At 41.7% G+C, this 20204-nt stretch overlaps 1 long non-coding RNA gene across 1 annotated transcript in view; it reads left to right on the top strand.

Annotated features, from left to right (window-relative positions):
- Positions 1-4673, top strand: part of LOC112648695 (uncharacterized) — a 71988-nt gene extending 67315 nt beyond the window's left edge. Inside the window, exon 4 of the long non-coding RNA XR_003129218.3 lies at positions 3915-4673. This is a non-coding gene — a long non-coding RNA (uncharacterized LOC112648695). The remainder of the gene's footprint in view (positions 1-3914) is intronic.
- The last annotated feature ends 15531 nt before the right edge of the window (positions 4674-20204 follow it).

Genomic DNA, 20204 nt, shown 5'->3' on the forward strand with positions numbered 1-20204 from the left:
CAGTCCCAGAACAGGAGGCGAGAGACAGAGATGTCACTGTGGTACTTCCCTGTGAGAATGTTTGGAATCCTGACCACCACCCTGGACCCCTCTCCTTGGGCTTAATCCCAGCAACTGGGTAGGACCAAATGGACAGACACCTCTGATAGATTCAGGGAGGTGGGGCCCAAGATGAGCAGACACTTGTGCCTTGCTACCCAAGGACTAGCCTCGGGAGGCGGTGAGGTTCTTAGGGAAAGACATCTCCTGCCATCACCTGCGATGTGGCCTGGTGCCGGAACGGTGGTCCCTGGGGCTGAATGAAGTACCTGAGGACTAATTCATAGCATCTTAAAGACCTTGCGGTCCATAGGGGAAGGAGAAATGCTGTGAGTAGGCTAACAGATACCAGAGGCCTTGGATTGGGATGAGGAGGTGCCAGAGTGGTGCATCTGGTGTTCGCAGGCCTTGGCAGTGCTGGCCATCCACTACAGAGCTTGAGAGGGAAGGCACACGGCCATGATGGCCTGCAGAATGGAAGCTGTGGAGCAAAGGGGTCCCCCTGTGCCTCTCTTCTCACTTCCTCCATTGCCTAGAACTTAGATGTACTATCCTGTTCCCCACTGGACAAGGCAGGGAGCAGAACCTTGAGTTTACCAAGTATTCCTCCCTCAAAAAATGGCTGACCATTACATTGAAAGTGAGTAGATCTCCCTCTGCCTGTGTCTCTGCCTCTCTCTCTGTGTGTCTCTCATGAATAAATAAATAAAATCTTAAAAAAAAAAAAAGAAAGTGAGTAGAGTGAGTAAGACTAGATTTTCTACGTTGGTAAAAGTGAGGGCTTGCTCATAGAGTTCAGTTAAGAGAAAATAAAGGTACATTTTGTACTTTCTAGGTTGTTTCAGTTAGGGTAGGCTAGACTATGCTGCAATATCAATCCCCAAATTTCAGCACACAGCATATCTACCTGCTGGGGGTTGGCTCAATGTTGTTCTCGCTTTAGGACCTATACTGATGGAGCTGGAACTGGGCCATTCACAGAGGGAAGGGAGCTCTGAGAGGTCCCGGTCTGGTGTTGACACACACCACAATTAGTACTTCCACTCACAACTCATTGGCCGGAATGGGTCACAGGGCCTTGTGCAACCAGCTGACGTCAGGAAGTCTGTGCCCAAAAAGGTGGAGATCTGAAAATATTTGGTGAACAACTAATAACTATCCCTATAGATGTAAAATTCTTACCCACTACATGACTGAGGGTTCAAATACAAAAACTAAACCAAACCAAAACAAAACAAAACACCGCAACAAAAACAAGATAAACACAGCATAGCTCTTTAGAAAATGGAACCTGGGTTTGAATTTTGACTCTGTCACTTGCAAGTAGTAGTAGCATCTTGTCTAGGTTACTTAAACCTCTATGACCCTTAGGGTTTCCCACAGGTGGGTACAAATAGGTTATAAAATAACTTCCTGGTGCACAGAAGTGACACAATAAATAGCTATAATTTTTATCTTTTTTGTTATTTTGCTTCTTTCTTTTCTTTGTAGTTTATAATCCTAATTAAGTAAGAGTTCTAGTTAGTTGGATTTCAGCAAATTGTTTGTTTTGTTTGTGTTTAGGTTCACTTTCTTTTAAAAATATAGTCAGATACGTATATTTACAGTGGTAGCCTTTGGGGTCACTCTGAATGGTAAATGATAAATCCCCACCCTGGAACGGCTGTATGCTGTTGGGTAGAACCAGTGGTCAGGGACTCAGGAGTGGTCTGCCTTCAGTTTTGTGTGCTTTATGGTTGGTAATAATAGGGAATGATTGCCTGCCCTTGCCAGTGCTGACAAATGTGAGAGTAAGTAGAAACCAGGAGAGAGAAGCAGGGGAAACAGAGCCACATGCTGGCACACACCCATCACCACTATGCTCACCTCAAACCGATAATGACAATATTCACAGTTAACCCTGGGAGGATTTCCATGAACAAATGGTCTTGCCACTTCTTTAGAAGGAACTCAGAAATATATATGCATGCCATATATATTTTTTAAGATTTTATTTATTTATTCATGAGAGACACAGACAGAGAGGCAGAGACACAGGCAGAGGGAGAAGCAGGCTTCCTGCGGGGAGTCTGATGCGGGGCTTGATCCCAGGACCCTGGGGTCATGACCTAAGCCAAAGGCAGATGTCTAACCACTGAGTCATCCAGGTGTCCCCTGCATGACATATTTTGGTTTTGAGTATGAAAAGGTCCCCAACAGGAATATGGACATAGCAGTGCTGTCCATCTCTGCTTCCTACCTATGTGTGCTGGAGTGTTAGCCAGGCTATGGAACTGGGAGAAAGGAAGTGCTCATCCTGTGGCGGCTGGCTTTCAGCTTCTCTGACTGCTTCCCTCTCCAACTCCAACTGCAGACCACCACTGAGGTGGAGGAAACACAGGCCCAAACTCACACAGCACATACACCCTCCCTCCTTTTGCCCTTCTCTTCTCAAGGAAGAGGTTCAGGCTTGAGTAGCAATAAAAGGAACTCTTCTGGAAGGCACATTTCTCCCAGAGTCTGTGTGTATATGTGTGTGTGTAAAACAAGCCCTGTGTCTTCTTTTTAATCACTGAGGAACCAAGTATGATAGCTGAAAGCAAAATGCTAGACACTGAGCAAGAATAACCGCAAAGGTGAATAGGTTTGGCCTGAGGCAGAAGGATGTTTTTTGTAGAGAGCGTCGCCAGTATTTCAGGATATCCACCGCTCACCCTGATTATGTTGTAAAGTAACCTCAGCCTGAGAGGGGGGACACTGCCTTCCTGTTAGTTGGGTCACCAGGTCACCTATCCCCCCCCCCTCTGAAACAACACCAAGAATAAAATAAAACAGAGGTCCAGGAACAATTTCTTCTATAGAATAATCCTCAGTACGCATTCTGCAGAGAGAATAAAAAATGTCCTTCAAGGAAGGACAGCCTCAGAAATTGCATTCTCTTTCAAAATTAATTTTAAAACCCCGTGGCAGAGGTGGGGAGAAAATCCTTTAGCATACCTTATAAAACACAGGATAAGGTCAACCATAAATAGCAGAGTCCCTCTTCTCACTTGGTTTGAAAGAAGAGCGAGACTGAGAGAAAGACACATGGAATAAAAGATTTCACAAGAAAGGGAATGCTGAAGTCAATTAGAGGTACCTGTGGAACAAGAATGTAGGCCTCCCGGAGGACACAGATGTCCTCCATGAATCCCGTCTGGAAATGACATGGGAAAGGTGGGATTCCAGGCTGCTCGGAGGTTCTCCGCTTTCTTGGAGCAGCAGAGCAGAACCAGGGAAAATTCTTCAAGTTTATGGAGGTGAAGCCTGGATAGAGTGACTATTAATCAAGAAAGCAGTACTAGGGTTGATCAGCAGTCTTGGAAATCACCCAGACCAAGAGCAAAATGTGTGTACATGTGTGTGCATGTGTGTGTGCACATGATCGTTCAGATACATGACGAGGGAGGGGAGGGGTTGGAAAGGGAACCTGGGCAGGGCCAGGCAGGCCCAAACCCCACTGAGGTCCCATTCCAAAGGTGCAGGGAAAAGAAGGTGGATGGGAAAATCGTTACCTGGCCTGCCCACTCAGGGTGATGGAATATCGGATGCAGCTCTTAGTGGGATCCAGTTAGACCGGGTATCTCTCAACACCACCTAAAGGGTTTTGTCCGCTTGTGACTTTATGGAGACAGCAAAATGATTCATCGAGAGTGGCCGTACCCACGTTCTTGGGACTTCCGGTGGCAGTGCACACACCTCACTAAGCATTAAACTAAAGCATTAAACTAAACAAATGAGTGTATGCTGTTATTACAATGATGGTTTAAAACGCTACCTTTTTTTTTTTTATGGTTATAAAAGTGACCTATGTTCTTCAGTGTGGTTTTGATGGTAATGCTCCCATCTCTCTCCAGATTGCTAGGACAGATCAGAGGCAGCCAAGGGGTAAAGCCAACCTTTTACCCTGATGCTGATGGAACGTGTCTTCTTTGGGCGATTCTGCATCACTTCCTGATTCTCTGATGCACGGAGCCTGTTTACCTTCCAGTTCTGCATAGCGATGGTCAACCGCTCCTCTAGCTGGGCCTAGGATGAGCCTTAGTTGAGTCCTACGGATGTTTGTGGCAACTCTTTGGAGACATGTGGCAGTGCTGCAAGGTCCTGAGCCCACTGCGATGAAAAGGAGAAGAGGGAGCTACTCCTCACTCTCCCTGTAGTGCCAGGAGGAGGACAAGTGTCAGGAGGAGGACAGCAGCAAGGAAAGCCCAGTCTTGGCACCTGGAAGACCTGGAGGAGCTTCTGCAAATCCAGATCCAGCTGGAGAAACAGGGGGACAAGGCCCCAGAGCAGATGGCTGCCCTTTGGTGCCCACCTGGCTGTGAACGTCGTGAGGAGCTCTCTAGGCAGTGGGCCCAGATGACAGGAGCCAAGCAGGGCAGGGCAGTGGCAGGGGGAGCTGAGGGGTCTCTTCCCTGGCACACAAGAGCTCTATGGGAACCCCCTAAATAACGTGTGTGCAAGGCCCACAGTAGCACACTGAAGAGAAATACTGTTTATTTCTGCTAATGTGACCCTATCTTAGCCTCCTGGCCAATGTGGCTTTGGATGCATATGATTACATCAGGGTTTTATGTAAAATATATAATAAAAATATTTTATTCTCTCTGCAATTACTTTAGGTCCACTTTTTAAATGTAGAGTCCTCCTCAGCCATGTTTTCCCTGAATATAGAAATTATTTATTTCTATATAATTATTTTACAATAAGGCTGCAGAACTACCTGGATGAATCGAGAACAGACCTGGGTCCAGCCATTATTCACAGACACTGTGAAAAATTCATCTTACCAAGGTCCTGGGGGTGATCAGACTCAGTGGCTTTGACCCACACTTTACAAAGCTCATAAAATACAGATGGCAAAACAGAGATGCCCTTTTATTAATGCACATTTAGATTTATGTCCACCAAGGTGACTAGGTACCTCCGACCCTTGACCTATAAATTCTCTCTCTAGGGGAAATCTACTGGGGAAGATCATTTATAATCATGAAGCATTCCAGGTGAGTGCAGAGTCAGAGAGGGATTGGCAAGGAGAGTCACCTGTTCTTGGCAGCGGCTGAGCTAGCCTGAGGCCGCTGTCTCCAAGGAGCATCCACGCGCAGGTCAGAATGAGAACGGACACCTTCGTGAATGTGCTGTGCTGGGAGGGCTTCCCCCCATGCTCGCTTTTGTCACTCTTATTTTCTTCTGCCTATAACATCACTTTTTTTTTTTTAATTTTTATTTATTTATGATAGTCACAGAGAGAGAGAGAGGCAGAGACACAGGCAGAGGGAGAAGCAGGCTCCATGCACCGGGAGCCCGATGTGGGATTCGATCCCGGGTCTCCAGGATCGCGCCGTGGGCCAAAGGTAGGCGCCAAACCGCTGCGCCACAACATCACTTCTTAAGTGAAGCAAACCAACTTTCCAAAAGCCGATATACCAGTTTGCTGAAAGTCAGGTCCTGAATCCTCAATTTGCAGAGTGAACCACTTACCAAAGTATTGATTCTCCAAAACCTTGCTTCTGCTACCTATTCATGGAGCTTGTCGCAGATGGATTGTATGACGTTGCTTCAGTTGTCTCTGAAGCGGCGTCACTCTCAGTGTCTGTTTGGTGTGGCTCATGGGAGCTGCTTCAGCCGGCAATTTTACTGAGAGTTTGTCAGCCTGACCTGGTTGAATGTTGGCCTTATGTTTTTTACTTTTAGATCTCCACTGCACAGCATTTTATATGTTAACAGGTGAGCTCACTCTGCAGCACAGCCTCGTACCTTCTCTTGTTTTGAGGCTTCAAGCATAACTTGGATTTTATAGGCCACACACCTAAAGTTATATATAGAACTCATTTCATGAAAAGAAAATTCTAGTTTCCGCATTTGTTATAGATACGCAAAATTAACAAGTAGACAAAAATTTTTGTTCAAAAGACTGATAAAGTCAGCAAAAATAGGGAAGGGAAAACTGGCATAAAACTGTGTTTAAAGGGCAAACCATTCTTCCACATATACGACATTAAAGTGAAAGGAGTCTGAAATCTGAAACATGCACAATATATTTGTTTGAACTTATTCACAAGGCCATGATTAAGGATAATAGGAAAGACAATGGGCTAAATATAGTTGCAGAGAGAAACCTACCTTATTATTTATCAAATCCTTGACATTGAAGATGTGCCCACTGCATGAGATCTCAAATGTACAAAATCGTCTTGTTACACAATGACATAGACCCAAAGTGCCAAATTCACTAGCAGTTGGCCAGCCTCAGTGACACACCTGTAGCAAACTGGCTTGGACTGAAATCACTCTGATGAGCTCATCTAGAGGCCTAAGATTTCAGGTACCAGATTTGGCAGTCTGGGGTAAATTAATCATTCAGCAAATTAATTTTCAACATGTTGGCTTTTGAGGAATTGGTCACTGAGTGACTTATCTTTCGGTGAATTGATGTTTGATGAATTGATTTTCATCAAGTTTACCTAAAGTTGTTTGGATTTATTACTACCATTATTTAGGTTAGCATTAAATTTCTAGTCTTAGGTACTTCTAGCTCTTTAGGATGACTTAGCAAATCCCTGATTGAATCCTACTATGTTGATTTTATAGTTTGGTCTAAGGGCAAGCATAGTTTTAGTTTCTTGGGAAACATGTCACCAACATGTACCTGTACTGTTTATCAGGTTTTGGGCCTCTGTTTCCAGGATGCTACTGAATTATTCATACCATACATGGAGTTAGGGCATGGGATCTTATTGCAAATAGTTTCCTGAGGTCTCCCCAGACATCAATTCTCAGTGATGGTCACACCACTGGGAGAATTATGGGAATTAATGGAAGCAGTTTTGTTTGTCACAGACTGGAGGGTACCACTGACATTTTAGGGAGGGGACCAAGGATGCTGAGCTTCCTGAAATGCACAAGGTAATCCTCCCTTACAGCAGCTCTTCTGGGTCTTATATGACTTTGGGAAATTGCCCTAGATGTTTGAAAATCCTACAGATAATTCTCTGAGCCTAGAATGTAACTGTGAGTCAAAGGAAGATGATATTATGTTTTGTTTAGCACTTTACCTAAAGTTCACAATTTTGTAAATGGATGTTTCTGACAGCAATATTTATTCTGATATTAACTCACCAATTTTAACCACACCTATATCAATCTTTGTAGCTGTTGTGCTCATGATGATTTTAAGTGAAGGTGCAAGCATCTGGCTCTTTGCTATGTCCTCCAGTGTATTCGTGTGCTAGGATCGTATTTTTTTTAAAGATTTTATTTATTTATTCATGAGAGACACACAGAGAGAGGCAGAGACATAGGCAGAAGGAGATGCAGCCTCCTTGCAGGTAGCCCAATGTGGGACTCGATCCCAGGACCAAGGGTTGTTACCTAAGCCAAAGGCAGATGCTCAACCACTGAGCCACCCAGATAGATGCCCCTAGGATCACATATTTAAACACATTTTATTTATGATTACTTTCTTTTTATTTATACTTTATATTATAGGTAGGAGATCATATTGATTTTTTTAAAAAAATGTGTGTAGGTAGGTTATATTATCTAAGAATTCTATTTGCAGAGAGTAAAAGGGATATTAAGAAATATTTCTCCTAAAAGGGAAGCATCGTGTCCGAGAGGGCTGTCCCCAACTTTCCTTCTCCCTGCACTGCTCTATTTTCGGGCCCGGGCCCTCCGTTCTCTCTAATTGTGCTCTGGGGGCAGAAGGAGCCTTGTAGTCAGCCTAGGCTTTGAGGCAAGAACAACCTCCAAGATGAGCTGCCCTCACCAGAGTCCTCAGTGGCTCCCAGGTCGGGGATTTCCTGTGTTACAAGATGAAACATCTTTCCCCACTGCCCACCTGCCACCACTCCTCATCACAGCTCCACATCTGGTGCTTTTACCGTGAAAACACTTCTTTCCCACTGGTAAAGCCTCAAAATAGAGATGACATGCTCCAAGAAAATGCCAAAAGCCTGGTGGATCCCAGTGTTATCTCTACATTGGGCTTGCAGCAAAAAACCACAGTATCTCTCAAACATTCCTGTCTCTTTAGAAACATGTCACCTGTGAGGAGTAAGAGGAGTAACTGACTTACCGCTTCAGCATTATGACCTGATATGATTAGGTTAGCCATGCTGTACGCAAAGGAGGGCAGGCCTCTTCAGGAACCGGGCCCTGGTGTGGGAAGGGAGGACAGAACAGGCCTTGGGTCTGGTCAAGAGACTCATTTGGTGTGGGCCCCACAGGGGTCACCTGGAGGGGGCAGGGGTGCAGCTTTTCTCAGGGGTGGTCTTGAGATATGCCACTGATAGGGAAGAAGAGAGACAATTTCCCACAGGAACGTGCCTGGGAAGCTGCCATTACTGCCACGGTGATGTCAGATGGAGCTTGCAATAAGGACAGCAGGAAGGAAATGAAACCAGTAGTCATCTCTGTTGGTGGAATTGGCCATTATTTCCATTCTCTTCCTTTCCCTCTTCTATGTTTCATAGAAAACAGTGAGTAAATAGTTGGGCGCCACAGTCACACTCCCTGGGTGTGCGTCCCACAGCTACCACTCAGGAACTGCGGTCTGACACACATGACTTACCTGTCTGATTTTGTTTCCTCAAATGCAAAATGGGAAAATAATAGAACTGACTCCACAGAGCAGGTGAAAAGATTCAGTGAACTAGGTAGCGAAAACGACTCCAGTGCCTGTAACTTTGGAAGAGCGGGTTTTTTGTGGGTTGATCTGGACCAGCCATGCCTTGAGTGGAGCCTTCAGTGGTGGTCACTACCTATGTCACCACTGTGGGGAGACACGGGCATCCTGATAGGGTCCTTTGCCCTGAAAAAGCAAATACATGGACTAGCCCAGCACAGAGAGCCCAGGAAGTGGTGGAAGAAGCAAAGCAGGACTGAGTGGCTGCTGGCCTAGAGGCAGGTCATCCAGGCAGGTCATTTCTCTCATCCAGGAGAGAAATGGCCCCAATGGTGACCAGGGCTGGCCTTGCCCAGGGAAGTTGATCATCGCTTCCCCTTCAGCACCACCCTCTGCTACCAACCTTGTTTCTTTGAAGGTAATGGTATTGTGGGCCAGTCAGAGTATTTCTTACATGACACTTTCCCCTTACCTTCCATTAATTCCTGACACAAATCTTAACTATAAATTGCCTGAATTTATTTTTATTTTTTAAAAAGGATTTATTTATTTATTTATTTGAGAGAGAGAATGTGAACGAGCAAGAGGGAGGAGCAGAGGGAGACAGAGAAGCAGACTCATCGCGGAGCAGGGAGCCTAATGAGGGGCTCGACCCTGGGATCACAACCTGACCAAAAGGAAGACGCCCAGCCAGCTGAGTCACACAGGCACCCTGAATTTATTTTTAGTTACCATTCACCACTTTAACTTTAATTCCAGCAACTTTAACTTTGGCGATTTTTTTCTTTCTCCATTAACCAACCAATATTTACCCAGGGTGGGTTACATACATACTGGACAACAATCAAGTCCTATGGATGGCCAGCACGGGCTCTCATGGCTACTGCAAGCATGCCGAATGTTGATTTGGGGCAGCAAGAAAGGAAACTTGCTTCCTACTGGGAAAATCAGCAGCGTCTGTGCTACTAATTCCTGAGGCTTGTGACCTTGAGTATACTCTGGGCCCCCAGGGCTTTGTGAATATGGTGGTGATGGGGTGGGTGGGTGGCAGTTTGGATCTGCATGAAGAATACTGAAGTGCCTCCTGGCTTAGTTGTCTAGAACCCTCCTACCTTTCTGACTTAATTCTGTTTTATCTTCAAACTTCTCATAGAACCTTCTCTCTACCACTTTCCCTTAATTAAAAGCTGATCCCAATTCAAGGACTTGTTTTCTTCACTATTCTTCTTCTAATCTCATATTCTTTACATTGTAGGACCTGGAAATTCAAATTTGTAGTTCACTGGAAGTACAGAAGTCTTTAGGAGCTTGATTCCTATTAACCAAATTTACAGAAGATTGACGTATAAATCTGTAGTACCAATTTTTCCTTTGCAAACAGAGATACACCTAACCAGTGAGCCCTAGGCATCCTGCTTGGCATATAGGGCATTAGAAATAGTGTTTCACTGTTAGCAACAGAAATCTGGGGTAGTAGTGGTTTAAAGAAGATAGAAGTTCATTTTTCTCTCATGTAAATGTGGGCAATTAAGGGCTGGTATGCTGGCTCTGTAGAGTCATCAGTGGTCTTGACTCCTTTAATAAGCCATCTTTTGTACATAGTTTCCATTTAGAAGGTCACTCAAGGTCACAAGTTGGACATTGCCTTTCCAATCATTGAACCCACAGTTCTGGCAGGAAGGAACAGAATGGCAAGGCCAATGGGGACTCCCAACTGATTCAAATATCATTTTTATGGGGCTTTCCCCAAGGGTTTCCAATATCTTAGAAACCAGAATTTAGTCACAGAGTTAACCTAATCTCTTTAAAGGAGCTGGGGATTTCAGCACCCCTCCTCTTCCCAAAATCATAATTATGTTATAAATAAAGGGACAGAAAGGATATTGGATAGACAACTAGCAATCTATGCCATTACTGGGGAAACAGGGTCAGATTTTTTTTTTTCTTTAACATTTTATTTTATTTATTTGAGAGAGAGAGGGAACATGAGTGCGGGGAGGGGTAGAGGGAGAAGTAGGCTCCCTGCTGAGCAGGGAGTCCAAAAGGGCTCAATCCCAGGACCCTGAGATTATGATCTGAGCCGAAGCCAGACATTTAACTGTGAGCCACCCAGGACCCCAAGGATCAGGCTACTTCAAAGCAGCCATAGAATCAGAGATTAGCCAGTTAGGTACTCTTTCTTCAGGAATATTTCACTTAGGCTATGGAAAAGATGGATGAGCACCAAGCCCCACATAGGGGCATTCACTTCTGGAATGCAGTGTCCATTCCTTTTTGTGGGACTGAATAAACACTGATAAAGTGTTCATAACATTCTTCCCCCATACAGTCCATGCAAAACACACTACAGTGGGACTGATCAGCTTACACTGGTGCTGCTCACATTTCCACTGAGACACCCGTATCGGATATGAATAGAATGTTGAATCCTGAACAAGCTCCTGAAGTTTCCTCTCTGGCTGATAATTTCACTCTAGGAAAGGGAGAAAAAAAGCAGAGGCTCTTCCTCTATGCCGTTTAACTATGAGACCAGAAAGTAGGGAATAAAGAGAAACCAAGAAGACATAGCAGGGGTTCTGGGAAGAGAAAGTGCTGGAGAATTCTGGCTTCTTGGGATATGCTGACAGGAGGAACACACTAAGGTCCTTTAGATGGAAACTGGGTAGTGGCTCAAAGCTTTTGTTCACTCAGTTGAGGTAGGTGTGACATAACTGGTAGCTAGAAGCCCAGGCTATAGGTCCCAGAAGTTTGCACCCAGGATGGATATCCTGTCATTTCTGTTGTCCTGAGTGGGTGCTCTACCTGTCTTTTTAGTACTCTGAACTCTGCCTTGACATACAGTTTTTATTTAATATTACATCAAATTTTCTTTGGCTGTTATCCACATTGCCAATTTCTGCTTCAATTTCAGAATATTTTAAGCTTAATGCCTTCTGGACCAGCCTCTTAGGTATTGAATGGAGGTAAATTGGGAACTTGGCACACCCATATAAACACACACTGATAATTATTACAGAGAACATCTTACTCTTATACTACAATTCCACAGCAACTTCCCATGGCAAAGTGAATAAAGGCATCCTCTTGGAGTCTAGGGTGTAGTTTAATTAGCCTACTGCAATCAAGAGTAATATCTTTTAGTAATTTGTTTTATCTTGAAAATGGATACAACATTTTACATTTTACTCCTTGGCATTGCTGTATTTATATTAATTTATTTTTTAAAGATTTATTTATTTATTTGAGAGAGAGAGAAAGAGAGAGCAAGCACATTCATAAGTGTGGGGAGGGCAGAGGGAGAGGGGGAAGGAGAGAGACAGAGAGAGAGAGAGAGAGGCAGACTCCTCTCTGCTGAGTGTGGAGCTGGGCCTGGGGCTTGATCTCACAACCCTGAGATCACAACCTGAGCCAAAACCAGAGTCAGATGCTTAACCAACTGCACCATCCCGGCACCCCTATAATAACATTTTTTTTTTTTTTTTTTTTATAATATCATTTTTAGCTCAATAGTCTAGTAGTATTGATATTCCATGAAATCGGAAAGAACAACTTTTCCATAATATTTATGTACTTCTAGGGTATGCATGGTCTAAAATGTGCTATTTATTTATTTATTTATTTATTTATTTATTTATGAGAGAGAGTGTGCTCATGAGCACTAACAGCGGGAGGGGTAGAGGGAGACGGAGAAGAAGAGAAGCAGAACCCCTGGTGAGTGCAGAGCTCTACCCTGGGCTCCAGCTAAAGACCCTGAGATCATGACCTGAGCTGAAGTCAGGAGTCTGATGCTTAATCAACTGAGCCACCCAGGTGCCCCCCAATTTGAGCTCTCTTTGGTTACCTTTTGGTATTGAGTTATGATTCCCTTGACTGGATTAGGACATTTCCCAATATTTCCTGCAGGAACATAGTCATTTCTGGTGATGGTAAATCCTCTTATTGTGTTTTATTTAATTATTAAATTATATTGTATAGTGGTGATTTATACTTACAAAAATAGATGTTCTATTTAAAGACTGTCTTGTTAATTTTTATACCCTACATACTTCATTCCTATGGAGTCACTGGCAAAATTTTTCTGTGAAGGGCAAAATTGGAAACACTTTGGCTTTGTGGGCTATACAGGTGTGTTAAAATTACTCAACTCTGTGGGTGTCTGGGTGGCTCAGTCGGTTAAGTGTCTGACTCTTGGTTTTGGCTCAGGTCATGATCTCATGGGTCATGGGCTCAAGCCCCCATGAGGTTCCATGCTCAGCAGGGAGTCTGCTTGAGGATTCTCTCCTTCTCTTCCTCCCCCTACTTGTGCATGCACACATTCTCAAGTGCTGTCTCTCAAGTAAATAAATAAATATTTTTTAAAAAGCCAAACAACTCATCTCTGTGGTTGTATTGTGAAAACATCCATAGAGAATAAATAAATGGGTTGGGTGTGGATATGTTTCAACAAGATTTTCTTTTTTTTTTTTTTTTTTTTTTTTTTTTTTTAAAGATTTTATTTATTTATTCATGAGAGACACAGAGAGAGAGGCAGAGACACAGGCAGAGGGAGAAGCAGGCCCCATACAGGGAGCCCGACGCGGGACCCGATCCCAGGTCCCCAGAATCACACCCCGAGCCGAAGGCGGCGCCAAACCACTGAGCCACCCGGGCTGCCCCTCAACAAGATTTTCTTTGCAAAAACAGGCAGTAGGTGGGGTTTGGACCTATTTTATTGATTCCTGCTCTACACCCTATAGAAATTGAATATTGACAAAAATTTGCTCACATATTCAGCCACAAAAAAATTTTAAAAGCCACCCAAATGATTGGAAATTCTTAAGTGCTCTCTTAAGTAATTCCTGGGTCAAAGAAAAAAACCAAAATTATAATTGCAAAATATTTAGGAAATCATGGCAATAAAAATAACAACTAGCAAAACTTAGGGAGGATAGCCAAAGCTATATTCAGAGTCAGCTTTGTGGCCTTTAAAAAATTTAATATAAATATAAGTTAGTATATATTTATATTAAATATATTATATATTTATTTAAAAATAAATGTAAATGGGGTACCTGGGTGGCTTAGTCAGTTGAGCATCTAACTCTTGATTTCTGCTTAGATCATGACCTCAGGGTTATGGTATCAAGCCGGCATAGAGCTCCATACTTCTTGGAGAGTCTGCTTGAGATTCTTTCCCTCAGCCTCTCCCCTGTTCACACACACTCTCTTTCAATTAATAAATAAATTTAAAAATAAGTGTAAATAAAAAATAAGTGCACCAAGTGTTCTATTCAAGATGTTAGCAAAAGAACAGTAGAACAAACCCAAGGAAAGTAGAGATATACAATTAATAAAGATAAAAGCAAGCATTCACAAATTAGAAAAATAATAGTAAAATACAGTGTCTTTATTTTTATTTTTTATTTATTCATGAGAGACACAGAGAGAGAGAGAGAGAGAGAGGCAGAGACATAGGCAGAGGGAGAAGCAGGCTCCATGCAGGGAGCCCGATGTGGGACTCGATCTCAGGACTCAAGGATCACACCCTGGGCTGAAGGCAGGCGCCAAACTGCTGAGCCATTCAGGCATCCCTAAATACAGTTTCTTTTGATAAAATACAAGGAAATAGGTAATCTACTATCTAATCTAAATAAAAAATGAATAAACAAAAAATGAATAAACATATAAAACATTAGGAATGAGGAAGAATATAGTCATAAATACAGCAGAAATGTTGAAGATTTGTGAGTATGCTTCATATAATACATTTGAAAATTTGCATTAAACAATTTTCTAGGAAAATATAAACAATTAAAACTTCCTCAAAAAGATGTAGAAAGTAATAATCCAAAGCCCATGGAAGAACCACTTTCAATGCTGTATAAAATAACTAGTTGGAAGATCACCAAGGAAATAGAAAATTTAACACCGTAAGCCCATAGACCGAATGGCCATTTACAGAACTCTATGGCCCACAAAGGCACAGGATACTCATTCTTCTCAAGAGCACTTCATCCAGTTAGACCATGTGCTAGCTTATAAAACAAGAGTCAGTAAATTTTAAAAGATCAAAATCATAGAAAGTATGCTCTCTGATGAAATGGAATTAAATTAGACATCAGTAACAGATGGGCACAGGAAGAAATTAAACAACACACTCCTTGGTAAGAAATCCATGGTTCAAAGACAAAATCACAAGGGAAATTAGAAAATACTTTGAGATGAATGAAAATGAAAACACAACATTCAAAATTTTGGGATGCAGCTAAAGCAGTGCCTAGAGGAAAATTTATAACTGTAAATACCTGTTTAAAAAAAATGACTTCAGGGCAGCCCGGGTGGCTCAGCGGCTCAGCGGTTTACCACCGCCTTCAGCCCAGGGAGTGATCCTGGAGACCTGGGATCGAGTCCCATATGGGGTTCCCTGCATGGAGCCTGCTTCTCCCTCTGCCTGTGTCTCTGCCTCTCTCTCCCTCTCTCTACGTCTCTCGTGAATAAATAAATAAAATCTTTAAAAAAATGACTTCAAGTCAATAATCCTACCCTCCACCATTAAAAAACTAGAAAAGAAGAGCAAAGTAAACACAGAGCAAGTAGAGGAAGCAAATAACTACTAGTAGAGCAGAAATAATTAAAATAGAATAGAAAAATATTAGTCAATAAGGAGTTGGTTGTTTGAAACGAATGACTAGTAACAAATCTTTAGCTAGATTAGGCAAGAAGGAAGAGAGAAGACAGAACTTATTAATGGCAAAGATGAAGAAGGGGACGTCCTTACCAACCTTACAAAAATAAAAAAGATTGTAAAGAAATAGTATGAACATCTGTGCATATAAATATATAGTTACATATACAAACCATTTGTATGAATTACTGAATCGGAAAGGATTTTCAAAGCAGAAACCATAAAGACAAAGACTGAAATTTTTGACTATCTGAAAACATAAAATGTCTATATATCTGAAAAATGGCATTAATAAAACTACAAGAAAATAAACTGAGGAAATGATTTGCAATATATAGGACAGAGTCAAAATGCATTAATACTACCGACTATATGTAAATTAGTCAGATCAATACCCCAAAGTGAAAAGGGCACAGCAACTGCTAATGAAGCAACTTTTAAATTATGAAACACCAAGAGTCAGAAAACAGAAAAAAGTCAAATTCAGTAGCAATATATAAAAAAAGCAAAGCAAAACAATGAGGTGGTATTTTATTATGTGATTTGGGGCAAGCTACTTATATTTCTATACTTTTCTTCTTTAAGATATTTAATTTTTATCAAAGTAATAGATGTGTGTTGCTTTACATGTACATCATTTCTAAGGTGAAATAAAATGACAAAGCTGATAACAAAAGTCAGCAGACTCTGGGTCTGCTCTCCTCACTTCCGATTTTTGCCTTCTGGAACCATCTTCAGCTGTTTCTTCTAGCAAACACGCCATGTGGCCTAAAGGCATAAAAAGCCATTGCTTAAGAACTGAAGCAATGTCCTGAATGAAATGCAACTGAAGCTGTGTCCTGAATGAAATGCCAGATTTCTTCTAAGGCTGAGAGAGGATGAGGGCACTCAGAGAAGACAGTTGGTCTGCAGGGAGTGCCCATCTGCAGGAGGGTGAGGAGGTGGGGAGCTGTGGGGGGCATGGGGCGTGGGCAAGGAGGTGCCAAGCATCCAGGGGATGATGGTGCAGAGAAGGTGTGGCCAGGGTGGCTGACATGTGAGCATAATCAGATGAAAAACCGAGATCAGGGGCAGTTGGGTCTTAGTTCCCAGTCTCTGAGAGCAATACACCATGGGCTCGGACTAGAAGATAAGTCTCACTCAGGCTGACAAGGCCCTAAAAATGGCACACTCTTGCAAGATCTAGGAAAGCACTAGCACGATGCCTAGCACACAACAAGCATTTCATAACCACAGCCATCATGAGCATCACATTGTTATATTGGCAAAGATAAGTGTATTTGCAATATCCAGCACAGGTAGGAGTTTGATACTGCTGCTGATACCACGTATATACAATCTTCCTAGAAGGCAGTTGGCTATATGTTACAAAGAGGTTTTTGGTTTTTAAGTATGTATGTACTGAGGTAAGAACTTCATAGGATTTCATTTTTTTCTTTTAAGATTTATTTATTTTAGAGAAAGAGAGAGTGAACAAGAGAGCCAAGTAGTGGCGGAAGGAGGAGAGAGAGAATCTCAAGCAGACTTCCTGTTGAGCGTGGAGCCAGATGTGGGGCCTGATCTCACCATCCTGAGATCTTGACCTCAGCCGAAATCAAGAGTTCTTTGCTCAACTGACTGAGCCACCCAGGCACCCCAGGGGTTTATTCTGAAGAAATAACTGAGCAGATACACAACCATGCGTGTATTAGGTGATTCATCTCAGGAATCTAGGGAAAATTAGAAAACATAATTGTTTGGTAATAAAGATCTGTAAAATGAATGAGGCAGCTCCAAGACAGAAAACTATGAGGTTGTTAAAAATCACATTTTAGGGAAATATCTTGAATGGAAAACTATTTAGTGAAAATTAGTTTAAAAATGCACAATATGTCAAATATATTAAAAATATGTATTTATATACATGTAAAAATATTAACAGTGAACTCTGATTATAGATAGGTTTTCTTTGTGTGTTTCTGTGTATATGTTCTAAATTTGCTTCAGTGAAATTTTCCTTTCTGTTTTTAAGTTTTTAAAAATTTCTTGGCAATGGAGAATAAAATTCAAGAATGTTACTGGGAAAACTGTAAAGATTTACATCGCCTAGATTCATGCTTCATTATCTACCTTTTATATATTATCTAATGATTCTCTAATTCGTCAGTGGGTGTTGGGTTTGTCCTTTCCAACCTGGAAGTTGTACTCTTACAGGAAACTGTTCTGGCGGGGAGGGATTTCTTACCCTCAGTATTTCTGTCAGACCAGAGCCATGAACCTTCCTGTAAACAGCAGCTCTACTCCCAATGACAGAAGTCTGCAGGAGTTACTAATGTCACCAATCTTTTAGCTGCAGTTCTCTGAAATTTGTGATGGAATCACTGTGTACAACAGGCACAGATCTCTTTTATTGGCAGAGGTGCCTCCACAGCAGAACAGCATTAGCAGGGGCTGGTTTCTCTTCTTTCCTTCAAAGTGCCTATAAGACTGAATAGCAGCAATGGAATTAAGTAAGCTGATGGTGGCATCACTAACAGAGGGCATTCTCACTTTACACAAACATTCTCAAGCAACAGGTATGAATGATGTTTGTGAAATGCACCAATAAATCTGAAGAAGCACATCTGATATCTATAGCAAGCTTAAAGCCAAATGAGAAAATTGTTCCAGAAAATAGCAGATGCTCTCAATCAAATATATCTCCCCAAAGGAAAGAGAAACAAACAGAAAATAACCTCAGACATGATCAGGACATCCAGCTGGGGAGACATCAATACTATACAGCTCAATTAAAAATTATGTGCCCAGGGTTGATTTATGGTATTAGTCCCTGATTTGGGGTTCTGGGAATGGTAGTTAAAATGCTTTGGAAACATCAAAAAGTCTGTGGACTTTCAAAATCCCATGTCATACCTGCTAGAGCGTTTTGCAGTTGGGAGGCCAAGTGGGGTGTGAGAGAGGGTGTTGGCTTCAAAGTTAGGCAGAAATATGTTTTAAGTTCAGTTCCACCAGTCTAGATGTGTGACATTGAGCAAGTAATTAAACTTCTCTGAACATGTTTCCTCACCTGCAAAATGGGTATAGAAATGCCTGTCTCAGGATTGTTGTGAATATGAAATAAAAGAATGCATAGTGTCTGTGGACATTCCACCAGTGGAGGCACTGAATATTATTGGTAACATTAAGGGACCAGTGCACAGTAGTACATAGAGCAGCAAAACAGACTGTGATAAACAAACAAACCCAAATGATTGGGTGCTGAGGCATCCAGTTCCTTGCTGGAGAAAATAAGAGAACACCTTTGTTTAAAACTAATCTTCGGGTTAAACCAGCCAATCTTGAGTTCAACTCTTCCATACTCAAATGGCAAAAAGATATTACTATTCCAGAAAAGACTTGGGAGAAGGAGAATTGTTGTCTAAAAATTTAAAGATATTCTTGAGAAAAAACAGAATTTCATTAAAAGAGAACATCTTTTAAAATCACCCCAAGGAAATTGATCATTTTCTAGCAAGTTCTTAATGGCTAAAGAGTGGGCATTGAAGTAAAAAATGTGAAAAATCATCCTACTGATCTATAACACTAAAAGAAAAAGTCTAGTATGTCGTCGTTGCATTTTAATTATTAACTAATTATTTTTTAAGTCAATGCTGACACATATTGCTTTGGATCTAAAACTAAAATCAATCAAAGTAGCACAGTGAAGAAATTTGAGATCTAGGCTCAAAGTTTTATGGTGGATTCCCTACTCTGTTTTTTCCAGTTGATTGAGTAATTTCTTAAACTCCTGAACCTATTTTTCCATCTGCAAAATGATGATTAAAATGATTTTTGGTTTTTGTTAGATCACTGACATAATGAGATGTGCCGACTCTGGGTTCCAGAAAGGTCTTGGTGAGTCCTGGAAACTTGAGTGGCAAATGGCTCTCAAACACAAGTTGAGAGATTTTATGGAGAAATTAGGGGTTGGGGGTAGTTTGGGCTACAACCATGCAGCTAAGATGTAGAGGGGGAGATTTTCTGAAAGTTGACTTAGAGCTTCAGACTTGAAGAAACATAATTGTATTCAACAAGAAAAAAGATGGAAGTATAATGTCTGGTGCCATTTTATTCTGTAATTTTCTTGATTGGTTCTCAGCTTTATCATAATGAAATAGACACAGCATGTTAGTTTTCTTATGTAGATGGATGCACAAGTTAATGAAATGACATTTAAAGGGCTAAAGGGAAGGAAAGTTTGAATGCTGTCCATGGAATTAAATTGTTCTGCTCACTTGTCTTCTACAGTAAATACTGTTGGCTTTGCCAGGCAAGTGGAGACAATGAAGGTACCATGGGTATCTGATGGCCAACCATCATAGTTATGTAGCATTTATCTGGACAGAACTCAGTCTCAATGCTGAGACTATTGAGGGTCTGTCTGCAAGGCCAGAGTTTAGAGGGCTTTTTGTTTATTATTGTAGGGGTGGTGAAAATATTTTATAATAATAAATGGAATTTTTAAAAACCATCCAGTAGGTGCACCTGGGTGGCTCAGTCAGTAAAGGGTCTGACTCTTGGTTTCTGCTCAGGTCATGATCTTGGGGTCCTGGGATTGAGCCCCATGTCCAGCTCCATGCTTAGCGTGGGGTCTACTTGAGATTGTCTTTCTCCCTCTGCCTCTCCTGTTCATGCTGTATCTTTCTCTCAAATAAATAAATAAATAAAATCTTTAAAAAAAAATCCATCTAGTATATAACCATAGCAAAAACAATGTTTTTGTATCAAGTAAACATCATGACCCAAAACTCCACTATTAGCATACTTGAATAAAAACTTTGATTGGCTTAGGGCGTTTGGGTGGCTCAGTCAGTTAAGTAGCCGACTCTTGATATCTGC

Source organism: Canis lupus, chromosome 7, assembly GCF_003254725.2.
Source record: "Canis lupus dingo isolate Sandy chromosome 7, ASM325472v2, whole genome shotgun sequence".
Lineage (NCBI taxonomy): Eukaryota > Metazoa > Chordata > Mammalia > Carnivora > Canidae > Canis > Canis lupus.